Source organism: Triticum aestivum, chromosome 2D (genome assembly GCF_018294505.1).
Source record: "Triticum aestivum cultivar Chinese Spring chromosome 2D, IWGSC CS RefSeq v2.1, whole genome shotgun sequence".
Taxonomy (NCBI): Eukaryota; Viridiplantae; Streptophyta; class Magnoliopsida; order Poales; family Poaceae; genus Triticum; species Triticum aestivum.
Window position 1 is genome coordinate 410,781,830 of NC_057799.1, and position 16,104 is coordinate 410,797,933.

Consider the following 16,104-nt stretch of genomic DNA (forward strand, 5'->3'; position numbering starts at 1 on the left):
AGGCCGTCTCTTTCCGCGAGCAGTGATAATTTTTCTTTAGGTTGTTGTTTTCATGGATCTTTTGCTGTGTAAAAACATCTATTTGTTATGCAAGTCGCCTGACTTGGGTCAGTCTACCATTTCAGGCGGTTGGATGAATATCCTACGTCTCCTAACCCTTCTTTCCTTCTTCCTCACCTCTTCTTCTTCCCCAACAGACCACCGCACGGGCCGTACGGATACTCCCCAACATGTGGTTGGATAAACATACTCTATGAACGAAAATTATGTGTCAGCGATAGGATGGCTGAGTTTGGTTTGTTCACATGCAACAGCACGTGTCAGTGAGGGTGCGTTCCCTTGGTTGGGTTTGCGGCGTGCAGGAGCGACTGTGTGAGGGTGCGGTGCGACCGCGGCGTGCAGGAGCGACCGTGTGAGGGTGCGGTGCGACCGCGACAGCCGTGCGCAAGTGTACCTCCTTCTCATTTTGAAAACTTTAGGCAAGCTTGGCAAAAATGTGTGGCAAAGTTTGGCAATGCAAGGCCTAGACCCAAACAGGATAAGTACGTACGTACTAGGAGTACTAGTGTTAAAAAAGAAAGGCGGGGTTTTCCTTCGCGGGATTTAATCGATACAAATCCTCGCTTCACATGTCAATTAATGCGTATTTTTTCTCCAAAGACCAAAGAGCTAACCATCTCACTCCTCATCGCTTGATTAATGCAGCACCATGCAAACCAACCTTCTCACTTCCGCATGCATGCAGGGGATATTAATGTCCTTGGTTGCTAACCCCATCAATTTTGCCTCGATTAGTGTTAGTGGCCCTTTGCAAATTGTAATTTTGATATACTGGCCTTGTGTACAAAAAATGGAGGTAGTAACTATATTTGACTTCCTTCCCCATTGCGGTGACGTCGATGGTATATTTTTTTGGTGGTTTGGCGAAGTGCGTTCGACGGAGAACACCATTGAGGGAGACCACGGTAAGTCGTTCGCAAGTGCCGCCTGCAAGCCGAGACAACCGCCTTATTTGCATCCAGGAAGTCCTTTACTAGTACTACTAGTAGACTGCCCGTGCGTTGCCACGGGCTTTTGAAAATTTGTATTTGTTGCATGTCAAATTTTACATACTCCCTCCTTCCATCTATATAGGGCCTAGTACGTTTTTCAAGACCATCTTTGACTATTGACAAGATTAATAGTATATGGGATATATAATGTGAAAATTATGTCATTGGAAGATCCTTTCACATACGAATTTGATGATATGCTTGTTGTAAGTTGCATGTCATATATTATTGCTCTAACATTTGGTCAAAGTTAGCCTCGAAAAATGCATTAAGCCCTATAGATGGAAGGAGGGAGTAGATAGAAAGATAGGCAATAATAAACAGAAAAATAATTGGAATAATTCACTTGCAGCGTACTTTGATAAAAAAATGTAATTCGACCCTATACACCTAATACACAAAATAAAGAAGGTGGTACACAAACATTGACCTCTTTATTCTGCATTGCATTGCAAATGATAATAACACTTGAATGTCTTTTTTAATTCTTAAAATCGATTTTCTCATGAAAGCATGTGCATTGTTATTATCCATTAATTAAAAACAACACATGAAGGATTTTTTTCCTTTTATACAAATGTTACAACCAGAAAATTCATTGCAATATGCAATTGGCTGACAAACTATTACATAATATGGATTTAGGAGCTTGACGATAAAGGGTTTCCCCCGCTTTATATTATAAAGCAACCATCCGATACAACCAGCTCACTTGGGCCGTAACACAAACAAGCCCAAAATAAAAACGAGAGAAAAAGAAAGAGAAACAAATGCCGACACCGGTAGATCAACGAAACAAAGATGACCGGTAACTGCTGCACCCTCCGGTGAAGTACCACCGCGCTCCTAGCACCCGAAGCGTCGCGTACCGAGCAACACCTTCAAGAAGTAATGCGACGATGATGCCACCGCTGCCCGGACAAGTCCTAGGGTTTCGCTCGGTACGTAGACGACAGTGGGGAAGGCGTATACCCGACGACCTTTAGGGAGGTCCGGCGGCGCCTGCAGGCGGCACCACGTCGATGTCGGACGAGCCGCCAGGGATTTCACCAACCCAGACACAACCACCACCACCCCGGACGATCTGAAGTCTACCAACCAACCTGCCGCCCACCAGCCTTTGCCACCACGTTCACTGAACCAACTTTGTCATCTCCTGAGGCCACCGACAGGAGTTCTAGAGGAGGGAAGAGGAGCCAAGGGGCTCGGGGGCATCCGCAACTCAGCCGATGAGAGGGGACAACCTTCGCCGCTGGCGCGAAGCCGACCAGACGTGACGACAGGGGCCTACCAGTCCCCTACTGGCCCGACCGAGCCCAAATGGGTCAGGGCAGCCCTTGTTGCCACACTGCAGCATGACGGCCGACAAAGCTGCCACCACCCGCACCCCCCGATGCCTCACCACCACCACCAGGGAAACACACCGCCGCACATCGGACCGCCGGCTCGCCCCAACCCAGATGGGGCCCAAAAGGGCCCAGATCTGGGCGGAGTGGACGCCGCCAGCCAGCCGCACCACCACGCACCTTGCAGCCAACGGTCGCGCCGCCGCATCAGGGGCACCCACGGCCTGCAATGCGTGAGCGGGGAAAGAACGGCCTGCCTTCGCCCGAGGAGCACCACCGCCATCAGCCCCCGCCCCCACCCCCAACGCGTGAGCGGGGAAAGAACGGCCCGCCTCTGCCAGCACCGCGTGGGAATAACCTGGCGGACCACGCCGGCGGTGGCAGGGGGGAAAGACGGGGAGGGATTGGAGGAGAGGGGGGGTCGGGGATTCACATGTCGCCCGCGAGGGGGGGGGGGAGCGAGCGAACAGATCAAATCAGTGTAGGACATTTTTCTTAGGTGGTGGAAACCATACAATTTACCATTTAGAAACACTACAGAAAAACACATCTTCTAGAACATACTACTCCTACCTCTTTTGTGATAGGTAGCTATATCAATCTTTGATAACATTTATTATTGTTAGAATTTTATTGGCATTTATTTTTATTTTTATCTTAAGAGAGGTAGAACGGCCGTGCATTGCCACATGCTTTTGGAATATCTTGTTAAAATTATATATAAACATAATGCATGTTAAATTTCACATGTATAGAAAATATAGCACGAGTGCAATTGAGTAATAATTGAAATCCACTTCACTTGCAATGTAAGAAGGTAAAAAAAGTAATTTGACGATGTATACATAGAGAGCGATGATTCAACTAATAACCTATTACAAATTAAGATTAGCTTGATGCGCTTATGATATTCATGCACAATATCAGGAATGTGATCGTCAGGTTCATTCGCAGGAGTGGCGCCTCTTCTTCGCTCCATGCCGTCTCCTGACCTCTCCTATCCCTTCCACGATGTCAGCCGCCCCCTCCTCCTTCCTCCACAACTTTGATGGTCCTCATCCTCCTCTTCCTTCCATGGCGTCGTTCGACACCTCCTCTCCACGCCAGTTGTCATGTCTCCTTTCCCTCTAAACCCTCGATGGTGTCACGTACATCATCCTCTCTCCGCCACGCTGTTGCTGACCTCCTTCTCTGCCCGACAACCTCTCGCGCCACCCACATCCTCCTCTCCCTGCCAAGCCGCGCCGAGCATAGTCTAGGAGTTTAACATTGCTGTGCATCTGTTGTATAAACAATGTCATGCTTGCTTGTTAATTTATGCTAATTTAAATTGAACTCACTATCTAGATCCTGCTTTGTTACATGTTGGGTGCTGGATGTAGTGCCAGGCTCCACGTGTACTTTGTAATGTGGTCTAAGAAAGAACCAAGTTGTTAATCACATAAACATGTAAAACAAAAGAGACAAACCAAATTAGTTTTTCCACCTATCCTGACTTATCCTCACGGCTGCCACCCTCTCACTCTCTCACCCCATGGCACACCTCTACAAGACCACACTCTCTCACCCTCTCGCTCGTTCTCTCCGCCACATCGTCGCCGCCGCCAACCCACTCGGCCACGCCATCCCAGCCGCCACAACTCCCCACCTTGGCACACCCCTGCCGCCTCCCATCCCCTCCACTCCTTGGTCCCCGCCATGGTTATCTGTTTCGGCCGGGTCCAGTGAGCAATGGTGAGACCAGGTGTCGTGGTGAGCAGCCGGATCCGGCCGTCGGTGAGCCGCTCCGTGGATCTAGCCATCCAGGGCGATTTCCGGAGCCGAGGGCGACTTGAGGATTTCTACCTCAAGCTGAGCCGTGCCGTCGGTTTGGCCAACCCAGGCTGAGTTGCTAGCTTGCTGCCTGTTGGCCTGCTACACAGCCTACTGATAGTATGCTCGGTATTTGACAGGGAAATCACACTGCGAAGGTACAATTTTTTCCAGCTTTGTTTCAGTCCAGATGTACCAAACTTTATATTTCTACGAACTGAAACTCAACTGTAAACATATGTATCCTAAACATTCTATTTGAATCACCTGTTGTACTTTGATTACCCCGTAGTGTTTTCTTCTCAGTCTCACTCTCAAATCCAGCTTCATGCACTTCTGTGACCTTTTCTTATCTAGAATCTGTTGAGGCTGTTACCTTTCTCTGAAAAATGCTATATATTTTGGGCTTTGTAGGAATAAATTATGGCGTTAGCAGTAGCACAGTAAGGGTTCTCACCTGCATAAGTTCTTTTGAGTGACCAAGTCAGATGTGATTATTTTGTTATCTCACAACTCATGATTGTTGATTTCCAAACTCTGTTTGACGTAACCGTTAGGTTCTTGTGCATTGTGATGTAGTAAATGTTGTTGTGATCTTCAAAATGAGCAGGCACATTAATCAAATCTCCATTCTGTCTTCTTCTACAACTGAAAGATTCACAGGTGTCACACTTGGAGCAGAGGAAGAAATTTCTTTTTTTCTTACCATCTCTACAAAGATGTGCATATAGTAATTATGTTTAGTCATTTCCACCATGTTTCTATGGTTTTCTATTCTATTGTCTTTTCATATATATCCCTTTGGAGCAATGTGCGTTAATATATTAATTGTAACAAAGTTGGAGACTGATGCAGATGCGGGCAAGGGCAACGTTGGATGACACCTAGATTTCATGAGATGGTGAGAGCATTTCGACAGATTGTGTACTTTTCAATTTTAGACCTTTGTGCTCTAGATGCCATTGCTGGATGTCGACTTGGCGGTGAGATTTCTCAAATGCTCCAATGCTCCAAGTTGAGACTTAACTTCAAAATAAAAAACGTAGCATCTGCAAGTTCTTGACCATCCTTGATTTGATTAACCATCATGCAGCTGTTACATTTTTTGCAGCTGTAATCTTTAATCTCAAGATATTTTCATAATAGTGGTAAAAGATGTTTCTAAAGAAGAACATGAAAGTTGTTTCTAAAAAAATGGTGGTAACTCTTTCTCTAAATAAAAAATTGTGGAACTCATTTTCTGAATAATCTGAAAGATTGTAAAAAAAGGTTAATAAAAAACTGTAACAACTATGTTTATTAAGTTTTTGTGTACTTCATTTTTTATGATTAGGCTACGTTTATGATTAGACCGGACAGTCGTCGTTTTTTTATAGACTATACAAAAATTTGTTGGCATGTACCACAAGAAAGTACGCAAGATCTGAAAATTTGACATTGGTAGGGTGCTTAATAAATGTATTGGAAATGTGGTGCTTCATAAATATTGTAACAATGGACCTATGAGTACAGGGCTGAGCACGGATTGAAAAGTTTAACCTGGCTAGCTACCAAAAAAGGCATCCTCGTGGATTTGTTTGGTTGATTTGGTTTAATCCTTATTCCAGAACCATCAATAATTACGCAGACAGTACTTTCTATTGTCTCAGGTTAACTCTGGATTGGGACCTGACTGAACAATGAAAGTCCAAGTATCTTGACAAAATTTCAGTAGTAACCAAATTTCAAATAAGCACCTTTCATGCCAAGAAATTAACCATCAAGCATAATTTGCAATATATTATCAATATGACAAAAGAATCACTACAAATTCTATTAAATCCTTTTTAAATAGGGGTTTTCATCAGGTTTAGAAATCAGACTGTAAACAACAATTTTTAGTGCATGTTCAAGGTGTGTTACAGGCCCACATCTATATCAGAATCTCAAATTACACATTTTCAAAGTATACTGTGTGACACATATATTGTACTACATAGTTCTTGTTTATTTCTTGTCACATATTTGTTATATCTAACAATAGCATATTCTAGATCAACTCCCCGCATAGACCCGCTTCGTGGGAGGAGGATGCAGAGGCCGGCAACAAGGAGCGGGTGTGGGTGCTCATCCTCGCCGCTGACCACTAGTGCTGCGACAAACTTTGGGCAGAATTCGATGCCTCCACGGGTATGAGCAAATCAAATACTGCTTACTTCTTTCTGTCTGTTGTCTGCTGAAGTAGCTAATAGACCGCTTTAGAATGTTGTGAGCTTGGTTATTTTACATTGTTTGCTAATATCAAGCAAAGAATGAATGCTGGAGTGTGTTACTGTGCTTCATTACAATACCTACAAAACTTTAGAAAGGGTGTTTCTGTCCACCCACATAAAGCAAAAGATAAATCTATGATTGCGCGGCAGGCCTAATAATCCACACCAAACCAATCAAAAAAGAGATCAATCTGTGACTTGTTGAGTAATTAACAAACCCGGTGTTGTTGTCCACTACCAGCCGGCTGGAGGCCCCAACTCGTTTGGCTCCGTCTACGCGGTGCCAGGAGATTAGCAGATGGATGCATCCGCCGGCAGTACCAACTGCACATCAAAGAACAACGGATTAGTATGTTGACAGGGATAGAAAAATATGAAACTCGGACACACAGAATTTGCAGTTATCAACAAACACTAATTTGAATACCTTCTAAATCTCACATAGTGCAGGGCTGCTCTGAATATCATTGTGTTCCATAAATAATGTTCCTTTCTTAGTCCACTACCGGGTGCACAATCCATCGACCACCATGATCCTCTGTCACATTAAAGCTGTCTACATCATCAGATTAGAGTCTTTGCTCTTGTTGATAAATTGTGTAACACTCTGAAACACAACGATATTTTTTTACTCGTTAGATTCAGATTAGAGTCTGTTTTTTTACTCTGAAACACAAAAAGAACATTGTCCCATTGTCTATGGAGTAAAGAAAGAATAGATTATCTTCATGCCCCCGTATTTATGAAAAATATTTATTCAACAAAAACATGTCTACCTGCCCACTTCATTGCAAACCAACTCACGTGTGTAGCAACATTATTTATTAATTAATGTAAAATATGTCTGCCACTCAACAAAGTTTAGAACCAAATGGACAACTATAAAGAAGCATAAATATTTTGTAATCATTTTTGGCTTCCCTTACATGTTGTAGGCAGCATACGATACTTATCTGAAATACCTAAAGACACAAGAAAAGCTAGTGAAGAATGAAGAAACTTTAATCTAACCTCGCTCAATCTGGTGTATTTCCTTGAGCACCCATGCGAGTGTCTTAGCTCTTCTTTGTACGCATGGGGCACGAGCATGTTCTCCAAGGAGGACAGTAGCTCTCACCCACGACCTCCTCGATGTAGTTGGCGAAGTAGTAGAGGGTGACAACGTGGAATTGCTTGGTCGCTTTTGTGGGTGACCTCAAGGCGCTGCTGGTGGGAGGTCACAGACCAACGCGTGCTGTCGGTGAAGGTGGATCTAGAGAACAAGAATTCAACCTAAAACCAGACGAAGGTGGGAGGTGGGACGAAAAAACCCGGAACGGAGACAACCAAATGCTTCATTACCGAAAAAGGCTCGTGCCCCGCTTTATACATAAAGCAACGATCACCATACAAACCAACACATACAACTCACCCAACAACACACACACAAGGCAAGATACAAGGGTGTATATGAATTGCTAGATCACCCCCATCCACTCCAAGCAACTACATGTAGGCAGGGATAGCACCACTGGTAGTCTTCGAAGACCTCAACCGTGAGCGAGTCACCGTGAAGAGAGAGAGAGAGCTGTGCACGACAAGCCGAACACTCCAAGGCGGTGCCTTCAAGAAGGGCACGACACAGGAGTATCACCACCGCCCGATCCCAAGATCAAGGTTTCCTTCGGAGCAATCGGAGCATGTATAGGAGCCGCGACGACGCCTTCAAGAAGGAGGCACCGCCCATAGGCGACGTCGCCGTTAGCTTGGCAGAGCCAAAGCAGGTTTTCACCCCGGGAAGTCCTCACAGCCCCCGAGGCAAGGCACAACAAACCAGGCCCGCCGGACCTACCCCTCCGGTTGTCGCACCCTGACCACCACACCCCCCGCACGGTCACGGCAGCTAGCTCACACCCGAGGCGTGAGCTCCGCCCATGAGCCCACGCCTCCCACCTCCAGGGCCGCCGCCCCAACACCCATGGTCCCGACATCATCCCCTACCAAAGCTTGCAGCCATGAGAGGCAAAGAGACGGGCGGGAAGGCACCACCTTCCCTGCCCTTGGACTGTCCCTAGGTCCGAGGCCCACCCCCGGGCCAGCCGCACTTGGCCGCCACCGCCCCGCCCTGCCAGGCCGTGCAAGGACGAGCTCCCAGTGCGCCACCTGACAGGAGGCAAGGATGGTTCCGTGGCCCTCCCTGCGTCGGATCCATCCCTTAACTGTGGCCATCACTGGGAAAGGTCCCAGCCCTATGTCGCGACATGTGCAAGCTCAGCAGGGGCTGGATTGGAGCCGCACTCAGACCTGCGCCGTGGCTGGACAAGATGAATCTCACCAGCGGCCGCTATCCACCACTAGTGACCACACAGCCGGATGACGAGATGCAGCGGCGACCCAAGCCGCCGCCCGCCGAGCTCCCGCGCGTGTCGAGCCACCCAGGCCACAGCTGAGCCAGCGCAACGCGCCGGCGCAGCCGCTGCCAGATCTGGGCGCGCACAAACGCAGCCGCCGGCAACATCGCAGCCACCCCCCGCCGTAGAGCCACTCGTATGAGCACCTAGCCAGGCGTCGCCGCCCCACACTCAGAGGCCACGTCGTCATGCCCCCTACTCGCATGGCGCATTCGCCGGCCACGCCAGCCTGCGCCACACGCGGCCACACGGTGAAGGGAAGACCCCCCCCACACACACACCGCCGGAGCCGACCGGGCTTCGCTCGACCTTGCTCGTAGGCGGCGGCATGGGAGGGGAGAAGGGGAGGAGGAGGGGGTCCCGGCGGCGGCGGCGCAAGGGTTGCTCCCGTGACGCGCGTCGCGGGAGGAGGACGGAGGGGACATACTTCTCCCGGCTTTTATTTTCCAACTGCTCCATTAGGAGTAGAGATATGTCTAGATATATGATTGTAATATTCTGACATTACTTTATTTTCTTCCTTTAGCTCACACTGTAAAGCCGAGACAAACAATGTGACCTCACCTAATCTCTGATCCCCACGGCAATTGTGTATCTCTATCCTCCTCTCACCAAAAAGCAAAACTCAAAAGACAATGAAAAAGGGAGGGAACAAAAAATTCTCACTCATTGAAGTATCTTACCTAATTAGAGAAACTAAAAAAGGCCAAAAGGAAGTGTCCATTAAAAGGCTAGCAAGTACCATTATATCTAGCTCTCTTTCTGCAGGGCTTGCTGCAGAAGAGATGGGCTCCTAACAAACCTTCCCTCAAACAACAAAAAACAGATGACATGAGTAAACCTGTGGACTCTGTTTCGACAAAGCAGATACGTAGACGATGGTAATCTACTGTGAGGAGTGAGCTTTTCCACAGCTTGGCTTACAAATATTATAGAACTTTTTATTCTTTCCAGCATCAGTTCTAGTAGAATGCACGTGTACATACAGAACAATTTCTAACAGTTATTCACCCACATGTTTACCAGAATGTAAAAAAAGATAAAAGAAACTCTTAGAGCTAAAATGATCTCATGTAATCTAGGCAGTAGGTTTGCTCGGACTCACTATTTAGTTATTTTCCTTGCAAACTAATTTTCAGTACTTCCATTTTTATGGGTGACTGGAGTATCCGTGATACTCTTAAAAGGTGCGTACTTCAATCTAGCATATGAAACATCATCTACCCCCTAAACATTTAAAAGCAAGTAAAATTTAATTTTCTTGTATGGCCTAATTACCCGAGGTCCTCCACAATGATTCAGTGCATAACCAAGCCCATATATCTGGTTTGATAAATCTTCGATAGTTTCTTATCCCTGTTAACTGTGCCTGCCTTGCAACTCTGAATCTTCAACTACAACAACAATCAAAGCTTTGTCCTCAGATTGCTTTCAGTAACTACTGCAGAAATATCAGATGATGAGGCATGTGCATAACCACTAACTACACAATAATAAGCACACCAAAGAAATCCACCTAGGAGTATGGCTGGATGAACATCTAATTTCACTAGAGCTGGTGCTCATAACTTGATGAACGGAGACAGCACAATGTAGGTTGCAACTTGAAAGAATTGTCTTATGAACACCTAATCTCACTGGAGCTTACCTTGAATGCATCTTTGTATGTCCTGTCATCTTACTCCGGGCAGTTAAAGCAAAAATTCCACAACTTTCACCCTGTCAATGAGAGGGCGGACTTCGAGAACCCTGTAGTTACACACAGATGAACTTTTTCGTAGTCCCACAAAACGATAAGTAAAGAGAAGATAAGTGTCCAACAGAACTTTTATAAAGAAATGTTTCTGATAGAAAACTGAAAGGAACTCTTAGATGTAGACTCCCAGGTCGTGCGACACACACACACACACACACAACTTTTTGTGTTCCATTATTGCACCATCAACAATGTCCTTTATACTCTCACTAAGATTTTTGAACGCCTAGTCAGCCACCAAGGTGAGCAACCTAAACCATATGGTATAACCTGGGTCTTTTTTAACCTTTAGACATTGATATATACCTCAGCGATTGTGTATTGGAAGAGATTGACCTCTTTACCATGTGAAAGAAAGCAAGTGAGCGATCAAGTTTAGGAAATAGAAGAACAAATCGTGCTATAACAAAATACCAAAAGTTGCTTCACCTTTCGGCATGGTGCCCGCTGAACTCAGAGTTCCTAATAAGCCCCATGATGTCCATTCCATGAGACCATGACGCCTATCTTTAGTACAATTCGGTTAGTTTCACAAAGTCAAATATCAAGAGGTACAGAAAACATGAACCACATACCATGTCATGAGATCTTCCACTGATTATAGCAGTCAGGAGAAGTGGTGCTACATGCCTCACAGCAGCACACATCTGTGAACAAAAATCTTTAGAAAGTTGAATGGAAAATGCATTGATACTGCAACACATATATGGAACAAATTAAGGTGGAACTATTGTCCAGTGGCTGAAGTCGCCCCAGGCATGGGGCTTGAGTACCTTGGGGAAGTAGGGGCATATACACCTTGGGTTGCAATTGAGCATCCTACTACTGAAAGTGGAGCCCAGATAGAAAATAGAAAGTTAGGCTGTTGCAGCCTGACAGAGCGTAGAGAAAAGGAGCTGAGCAACATGAAAAATAACATTTCAGAATGACTTCATGAACTCTCAAAAATAGAATAATATGGCAGAGAGCAAATTGAACAAAAAAAATTTAAAACTGTACAATTAGTAAGCCAAACCATCCTAACTTAAAAAAATAGTGAGACTATCATTCTAAACAATAGTACATTTACTTAGCGCAGCTATGATATTATCACACTGGATCTACAATGTCTATTCCAATTTCCATGCCGACAAATATAGAGTGGTTCTGTCAGTTAAAAAGATAAAATACCAAAATTTGGTATAAAGGAGCAAGAAGATAAGATGCCTGTGCGTTCCAGCATCCACACAAAACACGGAAGCATGGCCTTGCATAACTCAACAAACGCATGCTTCCTTACTTGAATACCTTGTAGTGATGATGACTGGTGACTTTTCTTTTTATATAGGTGGTATCTTTCCGATCACATAATTGACATCCTCTTTCAGATTTTGGAGTACAGAGAAAGAAGACTACGGTGGTACTACTCCTAGCAGGACATACATTAGTACATGAAAAGAAGAACGGTTTGAGAACATAGCAGAAACTGAACGAGGCAATGCATCATGATCTGAACGAGGTCCGCACAGCCCTGCACAAGGATACCCTTTCCCTCCCTCCCTCCCTCTCAATTTTAGCAAGGGATCCCATGGACTCAATCCTCATCTCCGTCTCTCTATCCTGATCTGATTCTCTCCGTCTCAGGTCTGATTCTCTCCGTCTTGATCCAAATAGAGAAAAGAGGGAAGATGAACCTGAGGGAGGAAGGCGATCGCATGGTAGCGAACGCAGGCGGAACCCGACGGCGGGAGCACGGTGGTGGATGCCTAGGGTTTAGCGGCGGTGGCGGCGGCGTCTCCCCTCAGAGGTCGGCGGCGGCGGCGTCTCCTCTGGGAGGTCGACGACGTTGATCCCTTAAGTCCGCGGTGGCGATCCCGGACGTCCGCGGGCGACGTCTTCTCTAGGAGGTCGGCGGTGGCAAGATCGTACGTCGGAGTTGGCGATAGAGGGGAGGCGGCGCCTGTGACCTCTGAGATCGCACGAGGGCAGCGCTGTGTCTTCGAGGGGATCGATAGGCTTTGGTTTTTTTTTGCAGCGTCTTTTTTTTGGGCTGCATGCGTGGGGTGGGGGGAGGGGAGATGAAAAAAACCGGACGAATGTGGTGGGACGAAAATAAACCCGGAACGGAAACTACCAACTGAGACATCAACAGTAGAGACTAGGAGTACTAGTGCGGTGAGATGGTTTCTCGAAGAAGACGATGGAGAAGCAGAGTCAGCGAAGAGTGAAATGATGGTTGCTTCGTGAGTGCTTTTGTGATTTGACGCCTCACTGCTTTGTGATTTGTGATAGAAGGGACAGGGGACTAGACTCTATGCTGTATACTGTACTACATGCGTCCAAGCATGGGAGAAAGAGGAGAGACGTTGCATTTTTCTATTCCTTCAATCAATCAATCAGGGAGCTTTGGTTCCATCTTTTTGGCTTTGGCAACACCGTCCACAATGGTTCCCATGATGCCAAAAGCTATTTTCACATTTGGCTACACATTGTGGATGCCCTTAACCGTACCACTTGGTTTTGCTCCTGTGTGCTATCTATACAAATCTCAATTATATTGATCTAAAAAATTATAGAATCAAGATTAGTAAAAAGGAGGTGATTTTGCCGCGCGGATGGCGGGGGAGGTTTCTTATTTGAGCAATGCTACATCCACGTAATGGTTTACGTAAAGTTACGAACTGATGTGATGTGGCACTATTTGATTGGATTAAAGGAGAGGATTAGGCCCACCCCACCTGAAAATCAGGGGGGCATATATAGATTAGATGGAAAGTATACGTAGCAGCTACGTAGCCCTTTGTAAGTCTAGGATTAGGCTTCTTGTTTTCGGAGGACGTTGTCCAGGCCGTTTGCTAACATGGGGTCCCATGTGTCAGTGCTTTACCAAGCCGATCCGCGTCCCACATGAGGCAGAACAACGGCAGAAGCAACACGTGGTTAAGTTGAAGAAGATGAGGGAGAAGCGGATTCAGCAACGAGTGAAATGATGTGATGGTTGCTTCGTCCCTCCAACTTAACTGTGGGAAAGGTGCAACTTTGTGATTTGACGCCTCATTGCTCATTACTAAACCGGCGCCATGACTGCGGTGCTTCACCCCGGCTGCTCTGCACTGTATTCCGGTATGGCACGTGGACCCAGTAGCTTGATGTCCCACATGTCGGCGAAAGGGACTAGAAGATTTATTAAAGCGCGCGCTCCATGCTTACGACGGAGGAGTAGACGACACGACGGCCCAGTGACCTGTCACTTGTAGTACTGTATAGTACTATAGTTTTGCTGTTTCGCACGATCCATCGAGAGAAACCCGATTAAACAGGAAAGGGCGAGATTTTTCTTGCGCGGTAGATGATACTGGCCATACATTTCAAAGGCAATTTTAATGTATGCAAACTGAATAATTATAAGTAACAATATGACATCTAGTAAAACTAAAAACACATATGATTTTTTGTGTTAGAGTGTAGTAGTAGTGCTGTATTGCATAGTTGTTAGATGTAACATGCGAGAACGTGTAGAGATGTAGTTTTGGAGGGCCTACAGAGAGAAAAGCGTAATACGGTCACCGAACTTCAAAATAAGCTGATTATGGTCACTATATACGTTTTGCGGTGATTATACGGTCACTTGCTCACAGTTCAGCATCGAATTGCACTCTGTTGACCGGCCAAATAGTCTGCGTGGCGCCATGTTGACTAGTTAAATTGACCACGTTCCTTGTGGGTCCCACCTGTCAGTTCGCATAGGCAAAAGGTCAGATAAACACAAATTTACGCAGGCGTGACAAGGCTCCAACCCGTGCGTGGGAATCACCTGGTTGTGTATGTGTCTGTCAGGGCCTGATGTGTGCGCATGCACGTGTAGGTTGAGCACTTGAGCGTGAGAGTGTGTGTTGGTCGTGTGGTGTACTGGTGTGTGCATACATGCGTGCGTGTGTGCGTGTGAGTGTTGCGTGCGTGCGTGCGAGTGTTGCGTGCGTGCGTGGCTGCGTGTGTACGTGTGAGTGTTGCATGCGTGCGTGGGTGCATGTGTTTGTGTGAGTGTTACGTGGATGCAGTTCGTGTGCATGCGTGCGTGTGTGTATAATCACCACACCAGCAAATGTGGAGAGGTGTGTGGGTACCTTTTTGCAAAATTGCCATAGTTTCTTTCCTATCCGTCAGATATAAATCGGACGGCCTATATTGCAGGATGGCAGGCACACCATCATCACCAACTCTGTTTTTTATAAGAGTGTATTTTATGTATTTTATAAGAGTGTAGATGTAGAGTAGACACAAGTTGACAGGTGGGCACGATGGTAATGAGATAATGTGATGCAACACTAGAGGTGCCACGTGGAGCGTTTAACTGGTCAACTAGTCATGTCATGAGCAAATGCAGAGTTGTACGGTGAGCCCGTGACTGTATAATAACCACTGAACGTAAATGGTGACCGTAATGAGTGGATTCCGAAGTCCAATGTACGTATCGTGCTTTCGCTTCAAATACAATGATCGTCATTGCATATATCGCGAGAGAAAGATGAAACATGCGTGAATTTTCTCGGGGCTTACTTTTAGAGGACCTGGAGATAGTTTTGTGTGCATACGTGAAAGGGGCGTACAGGGGGGTTATGCAATGGAGAGAGGGATGCTCTTCGTTTCTCTTTATTATGACTAACTTTGTATATAGTATAAAAATATACAAATTCACAGTGCGGAATAAATATCATTGTGGGCACCATGCAATGCAAATTAGCGTTCGTACTCCTCCATGTAACTTTGTAATGTTGTATAAATGTAGAAACTCTAAAATAATTTTTTGGCCACACTTTATTCAAAAGGAATGTTGTATGCGAAATAAACGTGAAGAGAGGGCTTTTTAGATCAATGGGGTATGTGATGTAACATGTGTGAATGTGTAGTTGATGCATTTGGCGGGGCCTAGAGAGGTATGTGTGTGTATTACGTATTCAAGAGAGGCATGGATAGAGGGGCCGACGGGGGGCGTGGGAGAGATATCACGAGAAATGAGAGTGGTCTAGAGAGAGAGAGACGAATATGACATCACGACAAGAGATTCCATTCCCTTGAGTGTGTATATGCAAGGGGGGAGGGAACAGAGGCACCAGGAGAAATTTTCTGTGTGTGTGGTGTTTGTGTTGGTATGTGTGGGTGTGAGAAGATAATGACACGTGGGGGCAGAGGGTGTGTCACCGCGTGAGGTCCCGTGGGTCGAGGTGAGGCCCTTCGTTCGGTTCCGTCCTGCGCCACATTGGTCGGCCCGTGACACGTTTAGGAAGACCCATGGATGACTAGTCGTACAAGACAAAGATAGCAGAATTGTGAAGGACTCTATGTCCATTGACAAAGCCGGCTAGGATTTGTAACCCTAGGTTCTCGGACTAAGGTAACCCCTTTATCTCTGATATTACTATTCATCCAACCTAACTTTAAGGGGCATCCTACAGAATGCTCTGCTAGAATCGTACTCGTCGATTAGGAAGAGAGGTGTGAGACAATGCATGAGAGACA

The 16,104-nt window shown here is 46.0% G+C and overlaps 1 long non-coding RNA gene across 21 annotated transcripts; it reads right to left on the reverse strand.

Annotated features, from left to right (window-relative positions):
* Window positions 1–6,047: 6,047 nt before the first annotated feature.
* On the reverse strand, window positions 6,048–12,618 carry LOC123053484 (uncharacterized). Of its 21 annotated transcripts, XR_006425611.1 has the most exons (9): window positions 12,282–12,618; window positions 11,382–11,504; window positions 11,184–11,255; window positions 11,038–11,111; window positions 10,915–10,946; window positions 10,501–10,601; window positions 7,474–10,246; window positions 6,890–7,014; window positions 6,048–6,786 (listed from the first exon to the last, which is right to left on the reverse strand). It is a non-coding gene; the product is annotated as an uncharacterized lncRNA (long non-coding RNA). The 21 variants fall into 21 exon arrangements; XR_006425605.1 differs by lacking the exon at window positions 10,915–10,946; XR_006425606.1 differs by lacking the exon at window positions 10,915–10,946 and having other exon boundaries at window positions 7,474–10,293.
* Between the last annotated feature and the right edge of the window lie 3,486 nt (window positions 12,619–16,104).